The 21,829-nt window shown below is 31.9% G+C and overlaps 1 protein-coding gene and 1 long non-coding RNA gene across 7 annotated transcripts in view; one reads left to right on the forward strand and one right to left on the reverse strand.

Moving 5' to 3' along the window:
• The window catches only part of Glut1 (Glucose transporter 1), a 481,871-nt gene that overhangs the window by 78,620 nt on the left and 381,422 nt on the right, over nucleotides 1-21,829 (reverse strand). The gene's annotated exons all lie outside the window — the stretch shown is intronic.
• Nucleotides 4,539-21,829, forward strand: part of LOC140432637 (uncharacterized) — a 37,014-nt gene continuing 19,723 nt past the window's right edge. Inside the window, exon 1 of one of the 3 annotated variants that reach the window (XR_011949824.1) lies at nucleotides 4,539-4,695. This is a non-coding gene — a long non-coding RNA (uncharacterized lncRNA). Of the gene's footprint in view, nucleotides 4,696-14,165; nucleotides 14,323-19,966; nucleotides 20,120-21,829 lie in introns of those variants that run through there. The other 2 variants (XR_011949825.1, XR_011949826.1) reach the window with 2 other exon arrangements.

A 21,829-nucleotide genomic window follows, 5' to 3' on the forward strand; every position in this document is an offset into this window, starting at 1 on the left:
TATCTATACTGGGTAACTTTCTATTTTAAAATATCTTGCGGTATTTTTTATATACCTTTTTATATTTATAATACATAATCTTTTCATATATTGTTTGTTTTTTGCAATTTATGCTGTCATAAAATTTGTGTTTATTTCTTTGGTAGAAACATTTTTTTTAATATACGGTTATATTTTATTTTTGACTTTTATTTATCCATGAGCTTCTTCTGCGTATTGGTTTTGCATTTCTGTGATTGAATGTCGTAAAACCCTGAGATTATTTACTACCAATTTGAGCTAGCTCAAAAAAAATTTTTTTGTTTCATTAATTAATAATTCAAAATAAATATAACTAGGTATAATTTTTTATAAACAAATACATAAAGAAAGAAGTAGAAACAAAGCAATATATATATATATATATATATATATATATATATATATATATATATATATACATTTTATACCAAATAGTTAATATAATCGCACTTTCAAAATTACCAAAAAATTTTTAAAATGATCTTGATAATCCAATTTGATTACTACGAAATCTATAATTACATATTAAGTACAAAAAAATATTAACAAAAATATCTGTATATTATTTAAACTCTGTTGTTTTAAAAGAACCATTTTTGATTTGTAACTTACGTTTCGCCATTTTTTACCCAGATATGTTGACCTAGATGCAATACTTAAATGATGTATTTAAGTAAATAAAAAAATGATACTGTCTTGCAAAATCAATCAGATATCACTGAGCAAATTACAAAAAATTGGAACTCTTATATCAACTATCGTCGATTATGTTACTATTACTAAATTTCAAAATATACGTACAAGGACTGAAAACATACTAATTATTTTAATGGCGCCATAATGTTTCCATAATGTATATGAAATTTATACATCAGGTGCCCATTGTAATCCCAAATACGGTACCATTTTTAAAGTTAATATTACTAACAATCGCCTTACGTGTATAATGGGCGGATTGCCCAACGAAATCGTGCTCAAAAGAGATCACGTTAGAAATATACTCGTATACAACATAATAATTGTTAAAAGTTTAAAGAAAATTTTTAATCAACTGCCAGTTATATATATTCAGGCAGTTTTTGTGATGAAGTTGCTTCATACACTTGTTTTTCATCTGTGAATATTCTGAACACAAAATGAATCAAAAATTGCACGGCTGGATAATTTCATAAATTAAGGGGGGAGGTACTCAGAGATTGCCAAAGAGACTGGAAGGTAGGCCAATAAATTACATTAGTAATCTTATTCTTACGGTATCTAAGCGTTTCGGTTGTTGGCGATGATCATGTCTTTCCTTACTTTATTTACTGTTTTTAATGAAATAAGTACAATTTCTATTGAAAAGACGTTTAAAAAAATTTAACTGAATTGAGAAAATCAAAACTTTAAAATAAACGTATTTTTAAAAAAAATGTGGTGATTTCTCAATAAAAATAGCAAATAACAAAAATGCCACAGAAAATAGAACCATTTCTTTATTTTGTTTGAAGCACCTCAGTGGTAGTTGTGATATATTATTTTCGTAGATTTTGCTAGGAAATAAGTCTTCTTTCTTTTTGTCTTTTGTCATTTTATAACTTTTGAGTTTTGATTTTAACCAGAATCTTCACATTCCTTCTCTATTCTGTACGGGAATTCAGCATTGGTAACTCGGCAAATACAGGATGTAGGATAAGCCTATAACATCGTATCTCTGAAATCTCGAGCGGATTCATAGTTATATATATTCAGGGATTCTACAGTATTCACTGCCTTCCCTCGCTCAATCGTTTCCATCTCTCTCTCTGTTTTCCCATTCTCCATCGTTTAGACCTCTCTTACTCATGGCGTCGTCTACTTCGTTCCTACAGGATTTTCGGGGTCGTCCTCTTTTCCTCCGTCCTATGGGGCTCCATTCAGTTATTTTTTTTATCCATCTGTTGTCACTAGTTCTTCTGACATGTCCATATCACTTTAATCTTTTTTGTTCTATGTATGTTAGTATGTCTGTTTCTATTGATGTTCTTTGCTTTATTTCGTCATTACTTCTCCTATCCATTCTTGTTACTCTGCAGCATCGTCGCAGGCATTCCATCTCTGTTGCTACTATATTACTGCTGTTTTTCGTGTTTATGCCTCATGCTAACAATTCTCCTTGGGTCTTTGATAAATCATTGTGTTCAATTTCATTTATTAACCTGGGGATAAATAACTACGCGGAAATGAATAAAAATTGCAAGGAAATCGATATTTTTGTTACAGGAAAAAACCCAAATGACCAAAGCTGTAATAAGGAAGCAAAGGTCTGCGAAGAAGAAGAAGAGTTTAAAAGTGAATAACTCAATTATATCAGAGAAACAATGGAAGGACCTTTTAAGGCATCATAAACGCTACTAGGCGTGACTAAAGAGTATTTCAATACAAGAACAGAGCTGAAAAATATGATACCTACAACAACTGTATAAATCATATAAACGATTGCGCGGAAAAATAGAAGGATACGAACAAAAAACAAAAGATTAAGACATAAGTACATAAAGAATAAAGGGGAGTGCAATCGAATGTAGAAGATATAGTAGGAGAATTAAATTCATGAATAATAAAAATAGAAGGGGAAATCGTTCTACTCGGAATCGTTCTACTATGTCGGAATACTATTAGATTAAGAAATGACAGAAAAAGAATTTATGAATAATACTGGGGAAGAACAGCCCGAAACAGTATCTAAAATTGCTAAAATTACAGAAAGAAGAGAAATAATGCCGAAGGGTCACAAGGACGTAATTAGGATAAGAGAAAAAAGAATAGAAAGTTACATAATACAATAAACTTCGTCATACCGAACCTGAAAAAATATTAAAAGAATTCAAAGGAAGCACAGGCGATGTCACTAGTAAATTAAAATCAAGCAGGTATAAAAACAACCTAAACACAAGAGTGGTTTATGCGACCCTTGTAGCAGAAAATGACAAAAAAACAATTTCAAGCAGCAACAGACTTGGATAAAGCGATAAGTGAGATCAAAAATGAAGAAAACAAAAACCTAAATGTAATCTGTATATTAGATCAAGAACCTAATGGAAAACTATAGGAAAGCGATGGTGCTCCTAAATTTAGAAAATAAAAAAAAATGGGGAAATATTCTGATAAAAAAAGAATATAAGACGTTTGTACTATTGGTGCAAGAAGTAGAAGCAGATAGATGTTACAAATAGCAGGGTTCAAATTAAAGAACGCAAATAAACAGCTGAAGGGAATCTCAAAATACAAATTAAATGTTAAAGAAATAAAATAAAAGGACTCTCACTAGCGGTAGTATCACCAATAGACCTGCAGACAAAAGAAAGATCAAGAACATACGGCAAGGATGATCAGAAAAAAAAAAATAAGAAAGAAGGGAAACAATAAGAATGTGGTAAGAAGTATGAAAAAATTAACGGAGGTATACGTGGACGAGGGTGCTAATCCCGAATGTGGAGGAGTCAATCAACTACAATTACAAGAGCACGAACTAACCTGTACACAATTTTTAATGGTAAATGGATCGATCAGAGCCTCGAAAGATCTCGAAAGAATAGGCAAAGCAACAGATGGTAACTGTGCAGACTGTGGAGTTAATGTGACAGCTGAGCATTGTGAATTTAAATGTAATATATATTACTTAATGAAGGGGGAAATTTAGTGGAGGAAGGAGGGTTATGGGAAGGAGAAAGGATGATTTAAAGGATGTTTTGAATGCAATCACAAAAATAATACAAAAGAAAGAAATTTTCGAAAGAGAAGTACAGCAAGGACAAATATAAATATTAACTTAGATAGTAAAAAAGAGAAAAGAGATATGGATGGCTGCGCGTGCTATTGAACGGTCTGGAAAGACGTGCCATGCGTGTAAACCGGGAGTCGTTTTACTTGGTAGGCGGGGCACCATTGATACATCCGGGAGCAAGATTCCCCAAAAGAGGAAATGCATTCGGATGTACTTCATCTAATCTGAATTCAACTCACGCCAGGTGCGTTTTACCTGGTATGATCTTTAAAAGATTTCCACTCTCACACAGAAAAAAGATCATTGGTTTAAACTGATGATTCTATGAGGTTCTGTAACTACTTCATTAAAATTAGGATCTTTAAAGTTAGCTACTTAATTGTATATTTTCATCCACGGAGCTTTAAGTATGTTAATCCCAATTTCCAATTAGGACTGGGATTGGAATAAGTTTTTGTTTTTTTGTGTTTTACATCGTATACCTGCTCAAGTTGCTTCCGTTTAAAAATAGATCTTTGCTTTCTTTATAATAGATATTTACAAATATAAATCTAATTTACATTCGCTTAGCACATTGGCATAATACTTCAAGACGTAAAATATTGATTTTGACAAATCGGATAATAATAACACAACAAAACGTATTGATTTTACTCATTACGATAACAATGTTTTAAAATTCTACAAATAAACATATTTCTATTAGAACTGTAGTGTTTTCCTACTCCATATCTGATAAAGGTAATCCAAAGTACATAATGCATTATAAGACGATAAAATTTAATCATTTTCGCAATAGTACAGCGATAACGCTTTACCTAAAGGGCAGACGCAAGATTGCAGATTATATAAAAACCTTGGTTACTGCTTAGTTACCGTCATCGTCACTCACAACTATAGGTTTTATCACTTCGATCCGGTGTAACGAGGTAAGTAGAAGTAATTATTTTGTTTGAATGCAAGATTTGTAGATCAAAAATTATTTGTTTGAATCCGGAATAATCACTTTTAATAATTAGTGTTGGTTAACTTCGAATAGGTTTTATCGGTATTAATTTATTTATGGCCAAATATGCCTCTAAGATTCACTTACATTAATATTTCAAAACTTGTTTTGATGCGTGCTGTACAACGTTTTTTTTTTTTAAATCTGGTTTGTTCAGGCCAAAAATGCATTTCATAATTTTTAGAACACATTCTTTATATTCGTCTTTTAGTATCGGATTCTCATTGGACGTTGGCTAACAGTATGATCCAGTTAAGTTTGTTTATAGCGGCTATGGACTGTTTTATTGGTATTTTCACCAGTACCGGCTTCGTACCTATTTATCATTTTTTCTTTCGACTCTCTAATTTTTCTTTTGTTTATTATTTGATGCTTGTAGATATAAAGTAATTCGTTAATGTCGTTGATTTCGTTTAATTTCAAATATTACTGTAGCCTAGAGTTTAATTAAGTTTTAAGGTGAGATTAGATAATGTTGGTTTTATTAAAATTCTTGAATTAAAGATTGTTAATGTCATTCAAAATTTTAGCATCAGGAAGTAACAGTTTATACTTGGTCTATGGATATGGTTGGTCTAAAATTTATACAGCTACTGAATTAATAAATTTAATACATATTGGTAAACTCTGTTAATCAGAAGGATTTACCTTCTCCTTCTTCTAGTGCCTATCCGTTTCGGATGTTAACAACCATCATAGCAATCTGTATTTTACTAACTGCGGCTCTGAAAACATTTGTGGTTGTTCTGTTGAACCACGTACGTAGATTTTTCAGCCAGGAAATTCTACGACTTCCTGCTCCTCGTTTTCCTTCTACTTTTCCCTGAAGAATTAATTGCAGCAACCCATATCTTTCGCTGTTCCTCATGATGTGACCGAGGTATTCAATTTTGACTGTTTTTATTGTGGTTAACAACTCTTTTCCTTTTTCCATTCTTAGAAAAACGTCGTGGTTAGTAACGTGGTCGGTCGGTATAGGATATCTTCAGGATTCTACGATAAAGCCATATTTCGAAAGCCTCAATTTTCTTACAGGTAGCGTCTGTGAGAGTCCACGACTCAACTCCGTACAAAAATATAAGAAAGATATAACATCGTAGTAACCTTATTTTTATGGGTACTGATAAATCGTGGCATTTGAATAGCGTAGTCATTTTTTGAAAGGCAAATCTTCTTTCCTATTCTAGATTTGATTTCTAGGGAATGGTCCCAATTTTCATTGACGTTCGTACCAAGGTAGGTGTATGTTTTTATCCTTTCTATTGGTTGACTATTCACACTGATTTCAATTTGCTGTTCCTTCTTAGATATCATCATACATGTGGTTTTCTTAATGTTCAGTGAAAGTCCTATATCTCTGACTCACTTCTGTGATTGTATTCATTAACTACTGGAGGGCTTCATAACTGTCAGCGAATTCCACCGTGTCATCCGCATATCGGATGTTATGGATTCATTCTTCGTTAATTCGAATTCCGGCTTCAACATCTTCTGCTTTTTGAAAGATTTTCTCAGTTAAACAGCAAGGCTGATAGTTAGTATATATCCCTGTCGTTCCCCATGCTTGATTTTAATATCATCAGAAAGATTTATAAAATTGGAAAATGTTAGTAAGAGCTTTATTATTTGTCTTATTGTTATTAACTGTTATATATTATGATCATCGTTGTCTATTTGTCTTGGATTTTTTGTTAGCCAAACCCATTTATCTGTATTCGACTAACCATCCTTTATATAGATGAATACAACAAGATATTGCCCTTTAATGTATACACTGATAATCATTAAACTTTTTTTTATCGGTACTTCAGTTTTTAGTTTTGGTATATAGGAACTAAAAACATTTATCATATTCGATTTGGATATGCATGATAGCACACTTTGTATTGAAGAAGATTCATTATCAATATCATCAGGGTGCTATAGCTCTTAAGGAACCTCGAACCTCTCAAGATTTCTGCTCTGTCCCTTGCTTGAATTTTCCAGGTGGCAACACCGATTTTCTTAACATCCTGTGTTACCCTGTATTATCCTGTGTTTTCAGACGCAGTATAGTCTAGTTCTTCTTCTTCTTCGTTGTCTTCTTCTCGTAGTACTACAACCCAGGGAGAGTTTTGACTGACTACTCTTGTTTCCATCTCACACGGTCGCCCATGATATTTGTGTTAGTGGGTAGCCCACTTAATACATTGTTCTTAAATCTGACCATATATTCTCTCCACTGCAACTTCCCAATTTCCCTCTCCTGGTCGGAGCTCCTCCTCCCAGATTAACTTGGCAAGGCGATTATTAGGGAGCCTATAAATATGGTCAAGCCCATCTTAGACGTTGGGAGTTAATCTCTTGGACTACATCGCTAGCCCAATTTATTTATTTGACCTCGGTATTTGTTCTCATTCGGTGTTGGTTTGTATTCGTGTCATTATAGGGTCTGAAGATCCTTCTGAGGATTTTTCTCATACCCTGCAAGAGCACCGGTCTAGTCAGTATCTATTTGTTGAAAGTTTTCTTTACATTCATGACGATGTTTGGTTTTCAACAATGGCAATGTCATCCGCGTCTGACAGTAGTAATTTTGGTGCATTTACTGTCAGTAGTTCTATTCTAATTTGTGCTGTTCTTACTACTTTCTCCAAAATTATATTAAAGAGGAGAGGTGACAGCGCGTCTCCTTATTTCAGACCACTATTAATTCAAACGATTCTGATAGTTTGTTACCTATCCGTACTCTGGATCTACAGCCATTTGCCCATATTTTAAAGAGCTGGATAAGTTTTTTTGGAACTGAAAGTTCTGCCATTGCATTTAACATCTGATCCCTTTTAATGCTGTCGTATCATTGTTGGAAATCTATGAAAAGATTATGAATAGTTCTATTTAATACTAATCTTTTCTAAATCCCGCTTTGTATTCCCCTGTGAAATTTTCTACAAAAGGTGTTAGCCTACTTATTAAGATGTTAGATAGGATTTTGTAAGCTGTATTATGTAGGGACATGTTTCTATAAATAGAGCACTTGGCTTTGTCTCCCATTTTATGGATAAGGATTATTATAATTTTGTGCCATTTTGTTGATATTTTCTCTTTGTTCCATATAAGTGTTATCATTTTCTATTATGTTCCACATTCGTTTGTGTAATTGTCTATGTAAAGTTTTTCCTCCGTACTTACGGAATTCGGTCGAGATATTGTCGGATCCTGGAGCTTTTGCGTTCTTCAATTTGTTAATTGGTTTTAATGTTTCATCTATTTGGGGGCTCCCTACCAGAAGGTTCTCCCCAAGGTATATATCCCCTCCATATTCTTCCTCTTGGTGTATGTTTGGAGCAGCTCTTTTTTGTGGATTATTTTTCACCTTTATTTTTCCAGAGTACTGACATGTAGTTAAGTCTGAAGCATCTCTTTTCATTTGACACCAATTTGTAATATGATTCACTATTTGGCTGTTGTCTATTCATTTTCACTTCTTCACTTCTTCACTAATTAGTTTTTTTGTTTCTCGTCTTGATATTGTATAGTTTTCTTTACTGTCTGTTGTTTCTTGTTGAAACATAATATTTCGATGTCTTCTAGTTTTTCTTGGCATTATTAAACCATTTCCTTGTTGTGTCTTGCTTTTCCTATTATTAGCTCTGTTGTCTCGTAATTAATTTATTCATTTGTTGCCACAGCCTTTGGATATAATTGCTCTGGTCTACTATATTTAGATGTTGTTTAATTTTCTATACGTATAGTATAGTCTAGAGATCTTACATTTATCCTGTTTCTACCAATTTACTAATTATCATCGTCATTGGTAGTACCACCGTATTTGAGGGTTTTTTTGGTTTTCTTTACTCATATTTCGCACAACCAGAGATAGTATGGTTCGTTTGAGTGAAATTTTTCATTTGATCTTGATATATATCCTAGTCATCAATTTTTATGAAGAATACTCCATTCCTTTCATCTAATATATCTTTACATTTATTATCTAGCTTGAAGATTCTTCTTTTTATTGCGCCGTCTCCTTTCAAAGGGTGGCAATCCAAATGGCAACTGTAGCTTTGGAAAGTGCTGGTCGAAAGAACTCTGCGGATGAGCGGACAAACTATCTCCTCAGATCTTTTCCTCATAAGTTCTGGCATCTTCTTACTGATCCTCTTATGATTCTGAGTAATTTAGGTCTTTCACCTACCAATTTTACTTTCTTTGATTATGTTTAATAATTCTTTTTGTTTACTTATGCACTGAAGTACCTTATCTTTGTTCCCTTTTTAAACCCATTGCATTTTTAGCTTCCATCTGTATAAATACATCTCTTCTATAAGGTATCTATATTTTTTTCTAAAGATTTTTGAAGATTGCAACAAAATATTCTTAAGAACCATCTGTTTTGATGGTAGAATGTATGTATTGCTATTTTGCTTAGTATTCACTTTTTCGTCTTTTCTTGACGTAGTTTCCATCAAGTTAATTACCAATTACTCGCCATTGTTTTTGGCCATTGTAGTGTAATAGATCTCGTAGAAGATGTTTGTAGCTGGGTTTGTAGCAGATTTTTGCTTGACGTCGGATTACACATTTTAAAATATTTTCTATTTATTTTATGCCCTGGCATATATCTCCAACTGACCAAACTTTTTTTCGTATCCCTTTGTTGTCAAATTTTAATATTGGTTTGCTTAATTTAGTCTATCACATTCATAGTTTATATATTAATTTTTTTTGTATATATTTTCCCTATTTATTTCTGTTTATTGCATTTTTCCTTAATCTATTTGAAACGTATTATACAACGTTATTCCCAAATCGTTTGCAGTTTCCCCAATAATTGTATTTTCTATAAATTATCTCGGTCCATATATTTTTTTTGCAATAATAGAAGTTTAATTAATTTGTGGTGAGTTATTTATAAATATCTTTAACGTTTTATTTAACTTTGAGGTTTCTTGAAATTATTTGCACTGTAATGACTAATTTGTAATTTATCTTATAAAATACCAAATTAATATTATTTCTCGGTAAACAAATATCATAACACATCAGCTTGTTTTTAAATCAATATTAGTTTTAAGCAATAATTTTCATAATAATAACATACCTTCTACTATTCGCCGTATGTTATTATTACAAACACTTTGAGTGTTTGATTATGATGTCCTCATGATGCCTCTTTTCATATATAAAATAAACATTGTTGTCTAAATCATTACACAATTAAATAATCAATTTATTTTAGTCTTTTCAAAGGCAAGCTAACTGTCTTAAATTATATATTACTAGAACTTAGAAAATTATTCTATACATTTAGACAAAAATGTTCAAATCATAAAGAGGTAGAGTTAAAGAAAATATGGAAATACCAAATAGAAATATAAACAACGCAGTGCAATAGGTATACGATTAAAACGTTCAATTTCATTAATTACCAATTTAAAAAACCACAAAAAATTAACAACAACGAAATCGTGCAGATATATAAACTTTATATAAAAACATTTATAAATTTTAGATATGAGACTGGGGGCAAAATAAATAAAATGGTCAATATGTCAGGATATGAACGTGAAATACGGTGATATCCTGTAATTTTCTATGTCACCACCGAATTGCATGAAAATTTGGATTTAGGTTTTACTTACCCTCCACTTCACTTTTGGACTCGTGCCGTTGGTTGCTTTTAATTTTTGCGGTTGAAAATTAATCATCTTTTAATGAAGTGAATAAGAGCCAACTAACATTAAACAACATAATTTACGATTTTATCACAGTTTAACCTCTAAATCTCACCTCCTAGATTAGTTATAATGTCATTAAGTAAACAATGTCATTGAATACTTTGTCTCTACCGATTTGCGTGGAAATTTGGATTTAGGTTATACTTACCCTTCACTTCAAAATTAGGTGGTGATTTTCACGATGTTTTGGAACCAACTTTATTTTGAGCGTAACTCGCTTAGTTTTGATGCTAAAAACTTTTTTAAAAGCAAAAGATAAATTTTTTACACTTTCAAAAAGATTGAATAAGTTTTTCCCGAAAAGTGCGTAATTTTTTGGTTATTTCACGTTAAAATATTCGATTTGAAATTTGACAAATAAGAACATATTTTTCATGAACTGCAGCTTTGCTTGTATGGGTCTATAGACAAGTACATCATTTTACTGGCTGTTTTATAAGAAACATTTTTATTTTAACGATAAATGCTTACTTTTTAAATTATTTGTGAAAAACGTCTGAAAACGTGATGTTTATTTTGAAAAATAGAACATATTCACTGGCAAATAACTCAAAGTATATTTGGGGTGGCTTTCTACCCTCAACCCCCCCCCCCAAGTAAAAGCAAACCTAGGTTTAAGTCAAAAAGTGCAGTAGATTGGTTCAGAGGAAACTATAAATAAATTTACAAAAAAATCAGTCGTAAACAGGAAATTTACACTCCAAAACGGTCATTTACTGGAAATAAAGTTAAAGTTATGTGTCAAATTAAAATCTTAAATTGGATGATCAATTTAGACATATTTTGCTATTTTGTTAAAGAGCAATTCCCGAGACAATAAAAGAAACCACCTATGTTACTAATCTAAAAAATAATATAATGCAAATATGTTTGCATTCATTAACGATTTGCTTGTCAATTCCAGAATTCTCCTCCTTCTCCTTTATCCTTTGTGTTTCATTAGGATGTGACATTATGCCATTTGGTTGACATTTCTCTCCATTTATTTTTTTTGTCTATATTGCTCTACTTCTAAGAATGAGTAACTAGTCTGTTCTTTATTATTTGATCTAACCATTGAGATGAAAATCTTTCTTTAGATCGTTTGCCAGCTACATTTCTTTTAACTATCATTCTTTTCATAAATTATTTTTTTCTACCATTTTTTTCCAAAAACGGGAGATTGGTGCTACTGTGCAATAATTAGTGCAATCTGTTGATGATCGTTTTTTGTAGATGGGAATAAAACTAAGCTTACAGCAGTGTTTATTTTGGTCATTTTTCAGTGTTTATTCTTACTTTTCCAATTCCTTTAACTATTTCAGCCATTATTTCCCCAAGATTCTAGAATTATCAGAAACATTTACTACAATCAAACGGGCAAAATCAAAATAGAAGACCAGTTAACTGATAAAATTGCAATAGAACGTGGAGTACGATAGGGCTATATTTTGTCTCCATTGTTGTTCAATATTTATTCTGAATGGGTATTTAAGGAAGCTTTAGACGGTTGTGCGAAAGGAATACTAATAAACGGTGAATGGTTGAATAACATTAGATATGCAGATGACACTATAGATTTTGCCGATAATCTGAATGACTTACAGATATATTAACAAATCGCATAACAGAAGTCAGCAACAGATACGGACTAGCTCTTAACATAAAGAAAACCAAATTTATGACAATTAGTAAAAAACCAATACTAAACGCTCAACTTACAATCAACCAACAGAATATCGAAAGAGTCGAGCAATATACATATCTAGGCACCAATTGAAATAGCCAATGGGACCACTCAACAGAAATTAAACAGCGAATAATAAAAGCAAAGGCAGCATTCGTTAGAATGAGAACCATTTTCAACAGTTGAGACATATCATTAAAAACAAAATGCCGTCTATTGAACTGCTACATATTCACAGTTCTGCTCTACGGAATGGAAGCATGGACACTGACTGTTGCATCTATGAATCGGCTCGAAGCTTTCGAAATGTGGTGTTATAGGCGCATCTTACGTATATCCTGGGTTGACAGAGTTACTAATGTGGAGGTCCTGCGTAGAATGGGGAAAGAATGTGAAATCCTCATGACCGTCAAAACTAAAAAGTTGGAATATCTAGGACATGTAATGAGAAATCAAGAACGTTACGGCCTTCTCCAGCTGATTCTCCAAGGGAAAGTAAATGGTAAGAGAGGACCGGGAAGAAGACGCATTTCCTGGCTTCAAAATTTACGAAAGTGGTATAACACGACTACCACTGAACTGTTACGCGCTGCAATAAACAAAGTAAAGATAGCCGTGATGATCGCCAACATCCGGAACGGATAGGCACTTTAAGAAGAAGAAGAAGATTGATGATAGCGAGGAGTTGATAGAGATGGACTTTTTGCAGCCCAGAGTGTTAAAATCTGGGATAAAGGACCCCACACCTGTGACGACACCTTCTGGGATTGCTAAGAAGAGAAAAAAACAACAAAAAAAAAAACAAAAAAAAACAAAAACAAATATTTAAAAACGTAGGTCAAATTATACCGGCGAACCGCCATCAATTTTGGGAAGAATTGCCAACTAACGATTAATAATAATTTTCATTTTGTATTTTTAAATAAACGTTTTTCGTAAATACTTATGTTTTTTTCAACAAATGTTTATAAAAAATATTATTAAAATATTTAAATGTTTTGCCTTTCGAGGCAGTTATATAAATTTTATAATAATTACATAGTTAAAACCAAGATTAAGACAAATTTGGATAATACGTGGTTTCAGCTAAGTAAACTTGACATAATTCTTTGCTTTGTTAGCCCGTATGTTTTTTTTGAAAAAAGTTAACTACGATGTTACACACTCTACCCTAAATGATTTTATGTTATTATTGTACCAAAAGCACAAGGGATTAAACAAAAATCTTTAATCGCGTTTTTCTCAAAACTCGCTATAGTGGAGATACGGGGTTCTTTCTTAATAGGGCAGAAAATAATGAGCTAAATTTTTTTACTGAACGAGCTTGTGGAACACTTTGAAAGTGTAAATCTTGTCTTGGTACATAATTGATGCAACCAGCACCAACCATTATAAAGTCTGGAATAATGTTACGAAGCAATATCAGACCAAAATACTATAAGGTTGTTTTGTTGACAAAGATTAATGCAATAAGGAATATAAATCTTTTTTATTGCTTTATATTCCTCATAACTCATTCATAGCACCCGAAAAAACTTGAACTTGGCGTTGAACTTAACACAGTCGACCATTTCGAATAATTCTTTACAAAACTTTTATATTATGTAAGTAAAATTAAATAATAATATGAGTCTGGTAGAAATATAGTAAGAAGAAAAGGAAACACGTTGGAATAATTCACTCCCGAAAGCTGTAATCGTAATGGCATCGAAACAACTGTGATCTGAGACTAATTTTTATAAAATTGAATAAAATTTCACTGGATTAAAATTCAGTATCCGTCGAATCTAGTACATACTTACTTATAAACCGTCACGATTTTATCTACTTTCTTCACCATTTACCACGCCAAAATATTTGTTTTTAATTTATCATTTCTTACTTCCTTAAATATAGATTATTAAACAAATTGTAATTTTATTTGAACTCTCTTAAATAATCGCTTTAATATTTACTTAAACTCATATCGTTAAACACAAATACCAGCACAATATAGATTACTCCAAACACATGATAAACTAAGTGGCAACGGATGCCGACCAAAAATAAAAAGACCATTTAAAATGTATTAGAAACAAAACCTGTCTGTCTGCCCAGATTATTTCAGTATCCTGCAGACGCCCAAGTTCTTCAAGTGTTTAGGGTCAAGTTCGTATAAGTAACCGTGAGTATACGCATTAATAATACATCACTATCGTCTCAAATAAAACATTTATTGTGATAGTGAGGACGCTAGTTCTCTTAGTATGTTCTTAAGACATTATTTTTGTATTTAAACACAAATTATTATAATCACAAATAGTAGTTTATCATAGTTAATTTATTTTTTTTTATATAGGTTTAATGTGTCTTGACAACTTGCTCATTGTTTATCATCAAACTTTATCATCAAATTTAGGATTTTCTGTAGGTTTATCTTTTTATTTTGTCAGCAAAGTGTAGGTACTCTTTAAATATCTGATAAATAAAGAGTTATGATTAAAACACAATCGTGGATTTCCACAAGACATTAAATACTTTGGAATATAGTAGTGTGAACACGGCGCAATAATAGTCGTATAATAAATGTATTTTTCTCCTTTTTGGACAATTTAAATCTGTTATGGTTGGCTGGATTTGTTTCAATATAGAGGGTGTTCTACTCCATTTTATTTTCCGTATATGTCTGCTTGATTTTTTTAAGAAGTATTTCACATTATATTACTATTGTATATTATTGAGATTATTGTTGATGACACTGTAGCTTACTTTACAGTGCCATCAGCATTTTCAAGGATATTCACTATTCACATGTGAGGTGATGAATATGATGGTTATCGACATTCTCTTCAGGATATGGTGACAATAAGTGTCATATGTATCGCGTACAATGAAGTGTATTAAATAGATGTTTTTGATTGTATTAATATACAGTGTGTCAATTTGAAAAGTTACCACTGTACATTGCAGAATATTAGGGACATTTCAGAACTAAAAGCTAATCATGTATTTCGAGAACAATATTGCAGAGGCATATATTTTGCAACGAAACAAATAATAAAATTAATTTGTAAGGTTTTATTTTGTTAATTTTAATAAATTGGTATATATAACAAGCGAGTCTTCTACAGCTGGCGCCGCTTCTCGCATCCTAATTTCCAGCGTTTTTGTCGAAGTAATCTTCAGTTGTTAGATCTCTGGCGGTCATTGCATCGTCGACATCGTCTCTCCAGGATCGTCTTGGTCTACCTCGTTTTCTTCTAGTTGGCGGAGTCCATTCTTCTATTTTTTTTTGGCCATCTATTTTCAGGCATTCTCTGAAGGTGTCCATACCAGTTAGTCTTTTGGCTTCGATTGTGTCTATTATGTCTAGATCGATTTCCATTTCTCTCCGAATATATTCGTTTCTCACCCTATCAAGTCTAGTGAGCTGGCAACATCGTCTCCAGTAGTTCATTTCCATGGCCTTAATTTTTGATTTATTTCTTTGGTTTATTTCCCAGAGTTCGGCGCCGTACAGCCCAATACTTTCTATTATTGTTTCATAAATTCTTCTTTTATTTTCTTTTGTTATTTTTTTATTCCATAATAGTCCGTGTAGCTGTCTGGTGGCTGATCTTGCTTGGCCAATCCTGGAGTGTATTTCTTCGCTACTTCCTGCTTTTGATGTTATTTGGACTACCAAGTATTTAAAATTGTCTTTTGGTTTTATAGTTCCCGTTTCGATTTGTAGGCTTTCTGGTTTTTCTCCTACAACTAAGTACTCAGTTTTTTGTATATTAATTGTGAGGCCCCATTTGGTATACTCATCTTCCAGTTTTCTAAGCATGTAGCCTACATCACTCTCGTCTTCAGCTAGAATGGCTTGGTCGTCAGCGAAGTGTATCGTGTACAATCTATCATCTCCGATTGGAATGTTCATATTGCAGCACTTTCTTGTCCACACTGAGAGTGCCTCATTTAGATATATTTTGAAGAGTGTAGGTGCTATGCAGCAGCCTTGCTTTAGGCCCTTACTAATAGGAATTTCTCTAGTTAATCTATTTCCAGTTTTAATGTTTGCCGTTATATTTTTGTAGAGCTGTTGTACTGCTTGTACATTTTTTTTTGCTTATTCCTTGTTTTTCCATTGCTACCCAAAGCATTGAAAGTGGTACACTATCGTATGCCTTTGTCAGATCTATAAAGACTATATGAGTTGAAAGGTTGTGGGCTAATCTTTTCTCGATAACTTGCTTTAGAGAGATACTGTCCATACAGGATCTGCCTGCACGAAAGTCATTCTGTTCTTCAACATCTGTCATCTCTTTTTCAATTTTGTTTTTTATTATTTTTCCATACAGTCTTGAGAGTGAATTTTTGACACTTAGCCCCCTGTAGTTTGAACAATTCTTTCTATCGCCTTTTTTGTAGATGTTGTTAATATGTGCTTTTGTCCACTCCGGTGGTAAGTCGTGTCCATTATAGAATAAGGTGAAGACATACGCCAGTAATTCCCGTAATACTAGTGGGCTATGTTTTAATAATTCATTTGGTATACCTTGTGGTCCGCATGACTTCCGATTTTTTAGAGTTTGTATTGCATTCTCGACTTCCTGTACTGTTATTTCATCGTCTTCACTGAATTCCAGTTCATATGTTGTTGTACTGATGTTCGTGAATTGAGGTCTTGTTTCAGTCAAAAGTTGTGAGTAGTGTTCGATCCAAGATCTTTCTTCTATTAAATCTATTCTACTCGTTTCTTTTCTGTTTGTTCTCAGATTTTTTACCGTTTTCTATGCTTCTCTTGATCTTGTTGACCCTATATATTTGTTGAGTTCTTCGCATTTACTTTCCCAGGAAATATTTTTTGCTTTAGTTACTAAATTTTTTACTTCTCTGTTTGATCTTGCATATGTTCGTCTATCATCTGGTTCGTCTATCATAAATTGGTATCTGTTAATTGTTAAGGCTAATTTACTTTTTGTGCTACGCAGTTTAATTTTTTTCAAGACAGGAACATTAATATTTCTAATTGATATGTTTATACGAGTAAAATATTTAGTTGCATTAAACATATTTGAATTTTTTTACATCCTTCTACTCCTGTTTCTTATTGAACACTAGTTAAAAATAAAGTTATTTCTAATTTCAAATAAGAACCCTAACATATAATAAAATCTAATAAATAATTGGCATCTGTAATTAAAAGGATCCAGATATATGAATGAAAACTGATTAAATAAATTTTGTTTATTAATCGTATTGAAATTCATTGAAATTGGAAATCAAAAATTTTCTAATAAATGTTAAATACATGTATATTATGTAGATATTGCTTATAAACAAGAAATTAGTAATAGGTAAATAAGAGCTAAAAATAAACTATTATCAGAATCTATTCCATTACATAAAGGAAGTCGTTACGTCAAAATAGAGGAATGTTTTGGAAGGTTTACCTAATATTAGTCACTTTATGCTTTATTTATATAATTGATATTTAAAAATAGATATAACACCAATAAACTATAATGATATAGATATGTCACTGCAACCAACACATTAAGCAATAACGACATCTTTTCGAAGATTTTAAATCTATATGCAATAAGTTCTTCCGGTTATGATTATGACATGTATAATGACTTGTAGAAAGAAAAATAGATCTACCTGATGAAATATGTGTGTTTTTCATAGAAAACAAAATTGTAAATAAGGATTTAAGCGGACAATGATATTGTATATTGTATAAGAATGATTATAAATCTATGCTTTGCAAAGAGTTAGCCATGGAACTATTGATTAATATTATTTTTAAGTTGAAAATTTTCCCTTCCCTAATATATCACATTCCAATTTTATTCTTTTTTTATGATTTTATTCATCCATTGAATCTTTGTTAATTCTGTGATATACACTTGCTGCTCTTTTTTCTTCTTCAGTGCCCAACATTATAAGTATCATACATAATAGCTCGCCTTATAACAATTTTATAGAATTTGTGTTTTAGTTTGTTTAGGAATTTTTTATTCCTAAACCCTATTTAGCTCCTGATTTCTATCAATACTGCTCTTAGATATTTAAAACTATTCTTTTTCATACCCAAAGTTGTCATAATTATGTGTAGTATTACCTCTGTCTTTATATGAACATTCTAGATACTCTCTCGTTGTTCTGCTAAGCTTTTTAACACTTTTTCTTCAAGAGTTTGTCTCCACTGTTCCAGTCTTTGCTTTTATTCGATTTTAGTATCTCATACTCAACATCATATCACTAGTGTACATTAAACACGAGAGAGTCAGTCTATTTCACACCTGTCCGGATAGTATCTTTTAATTTATCAGTGTAACAATCAGTGTATCACTTGTCATCAAAAACAAGAAAAAAGTTCACTAATAAATTTCTATTTGGAAAAGGTCATATTATTATCGTTGTTTTTTGCTTTTTGTTTATCGTAGTATAATCTACTACTGTATTATTTTACATTTTTTGTCAAATTTGGGTAAAGTTCATATCTCTGTAAAGTTTAAATTTGAAATATAGATAACGCATAAATGTGGACTTTGGATGTTAAAGGCAACCTGTGGTTCTGTGTGCTCTAACGATCTTCTACTTCTTTTCGAGCTTTCCGTAGCTAGATAATGTCATGCCTAGATATTTAAACTCCATCACTTGTTCTATTATTTGATCTTCCAGCTTCAATTTACATCTTAGTAAATTTGCACTTTGAGAGAATGGTATTGCGTCGTCTGCATAGCAAATTATTTTAAGTTGTTTTTCTCACATTTGATATCCTTTTTTAGTTCTTAGTTTTTTATTATTTCATCCATAACCAGGTTGAACAATAGAGGACTCAGGAAATCTCCCTGTCTTATCCCATTATTACTTAGTGGACTTTTTGCAGTTTCGAGCTGTAGCAGATTCTATAGCTGTAATCTCAAGCGTCTTAAGTGCAGCTTGGTTATTAGAAACAGTAAATATTTTGTATGAATTTAGTCATTTCAGGTACTTAGTCTTATGATTTTTCCAATTTTGTTTTATTTTATTTCGATCTGTTTACTCACATTATTTATTATGACATTTAGTGAGTCAGATCAGCATGTTTAACATACTGAAGCTGTGTTAGCTTAAAAACACAAGTAACAACTTCCTTTAGATGTATATCTAGTGAGGGAGTCTCTAAAATTACATCAAGGGCAACTGAATTTTTATCGAAAGAATGTATAAACAACACTCTTTTCCATTTAGGTTGTCTGCTTTTTATCATATTTTATATTAAATTTTCTAGAAGCAATTTTCCTAATTAGAATCTCATCAGAGAGGGACAGGGTAATGAAAATGTCGAATACATAAAGGCAAGCTTCTTATTCAAGTTTCTCACTACAGACTGGACACGAATGCGTAAACGCCATCTCCTTTGAACTGCATAAAATATAAACAAACTATGTATCTCTCACCTACGTACTGACTATATAGTAAATAAGTTCTTACAGTTTATAATTTAGATTATAATATAGATAGATTGTGCAAGGAATCTGCCGTTCTGTCTTTAAATTAGTCTTCAGCTTACCACCATATACTCCAAGTAAATTCAAGTAAATGCAATGGATTGAATTATGGTATAGTGTGGCAAAAATACAAAAACATGCTTCATAAGGCATAATATACAGCTTTACATAAAAATTTAATATTAATAAATGTGATATATTTTATCTATTAAATAGAAAAAATGACACGATCACGGATAAAACTTTATAGTATTGAGGATAATCTTTTTATTATTATTAAACAGCGTTTTATTTCCCACTTAAGATCTGGCCTCTATACATATATTTAGTTATGTTATTTCGGGTGTTTGAGTTGATTGAAATTTAAAAAATTCAGGCGTAGCTTCAATTATTTAGTCATCAACACTATGTTCTAGTAGAATGATTCTGAGAGGATTGGCGTGAGTGTATTTTTGTGTGATAAAATTAGGATTACTGTTAGCGTGTACAAACGATGTGAGTATTATTTAATGAATGCATAATACAATTAAAATTGCGGCACATATGTCTTTCCCAATTGCTACTAGTAATACTTGTCCATATAAATAATATTATTTCGCATATATACAAGATGTTATAGTCTTGTATAACATTTTGTATATATAAAAACTAGTAACACAGATGTTTTTAAACAATATATCTCCATAGAAATATTAATACATGTTCCAAAACACTTCAAGCTGTTTAATAAAAACTTGTAGCCCAGATGTTTATTAATTAATAATAATTAAAAAGCTGACTCTTTTGTTTTGCTTGTAAATATCTATATAGCACTATGTAACAAATGAGTTAGCTTAATTACTAACAACATAGACATATAACAGTAGGAAAAGTTTTTAAGGAAAATTATTTTTCGTCTTCTTTTAAAAAGTTTCAAAATTATCAAGGTTATGTAGGTATATTCTTTACACTGATGAATTAAATATGTGTATCTAATGATTGGTGTCCTTCAGCCACACCCACATATTGTTTAACCAGAAGTATCTTCACCTTGACATTGATCTTTTTCTAGTTATCTTTTTCTTACGCTGTAAACTGAAGTATTTAAAACAAACTGCCCATGCTTTCCTAATTTGTGTTAAACAACAATATAATATTAGCGATATTTTAATTCAATGCTATCTACAGACCTTGTAGGCCTTTAGCTAACTGTTATCTTTCTCCAATATCTTCTGTCCATAACCTTTCTTTCCAATTTTCGACTTATTTTCTTTTAAATCATCCGTTACCACCTCTGTTTATGTTCGTCTGAGTCTGTCCGTTCTTCTTTTTAGATCAGGTTTTTTCCATGCAATATTTTTAACTAATCTCTCATTTCCTAAACATTATAGTCTTCTTACTCTTATAATTGTACTTATTGCACATTTTTTGAAAATTTCCAAACCAGTTGACCACATTTTTTGAAATCAGTTGGTTATTAGTTCTTCTCTACCATCGTCCCTCTGTTTGCCGTTCACCATATATTCTGCGTAATATTCTCTGTTCTCATATTTTGTATCTTTAGACATCTTATTCATAACCTCGTCGATCGGATAGCCAAGCGGGCTGGGCGGCTGGCTTCTCCTTCGCTTCAATGCGAGAGATGTCAGTTCGATCCCCGGCTGGGTGTGCAGAAAACAAAAAGGCTAACGCAGCAGTTTAAAATTCTAAAATGAATCTGCGGCTTAGTCTAGAATATGCTGGTAACTGATCGGCCTATGGTGGAACAGTGGCTTGCGGCTAGGTGATACTCCTCCATAGATCCCTACCGGAAGGGCGTCGAACGCCTAAATACCGGGTATATATATATATATATATATATATATATATATATATATATATATATATATATATATATATATATATATATATATATATATATATATATATGGTTTCAGTTGTTTTCCGGGTTTGACTCCGCGTTAAATATTTTTGGTTTTTAGAAAAACCATTGTTTTGACGACGTTTCGGCAAGGTCACACTTGCCATTGTCAAGTCAGATTCTGCTTCGTCTTGATGTTACAGGCGAACTGATTTCTCGGTCGCTGCACGCTGAGTTTAAATATCTTGTTGCGCTTCTTGTCATTGGTCCTGTGCGCAGAGTGGGCGTGGTCTTCTTCGCTATTTTAATTTTTACGTTTTTCTGCAGAATTGTTTTCCACGTATTTGGGAGTCTTTGGGCATCAT

Source organism: Diabrotica undecimpunctata, chromosome 1 (genome assembly GCF_040954645.1).
Source record: "Diabrotica undecimpunctata isolate CICGRU chromosome 1, icDiaUnde3, whole genome shotgun sequence".
In the NCBI taxonomy this organism is placed as follows: domain Eukaryota; kingdom Metazoa; phylum Arthropoda; class Insecta; order Coleoptera; family Chrysomelidae; genus Diabrotica; species Diabrotica undecimpunctata.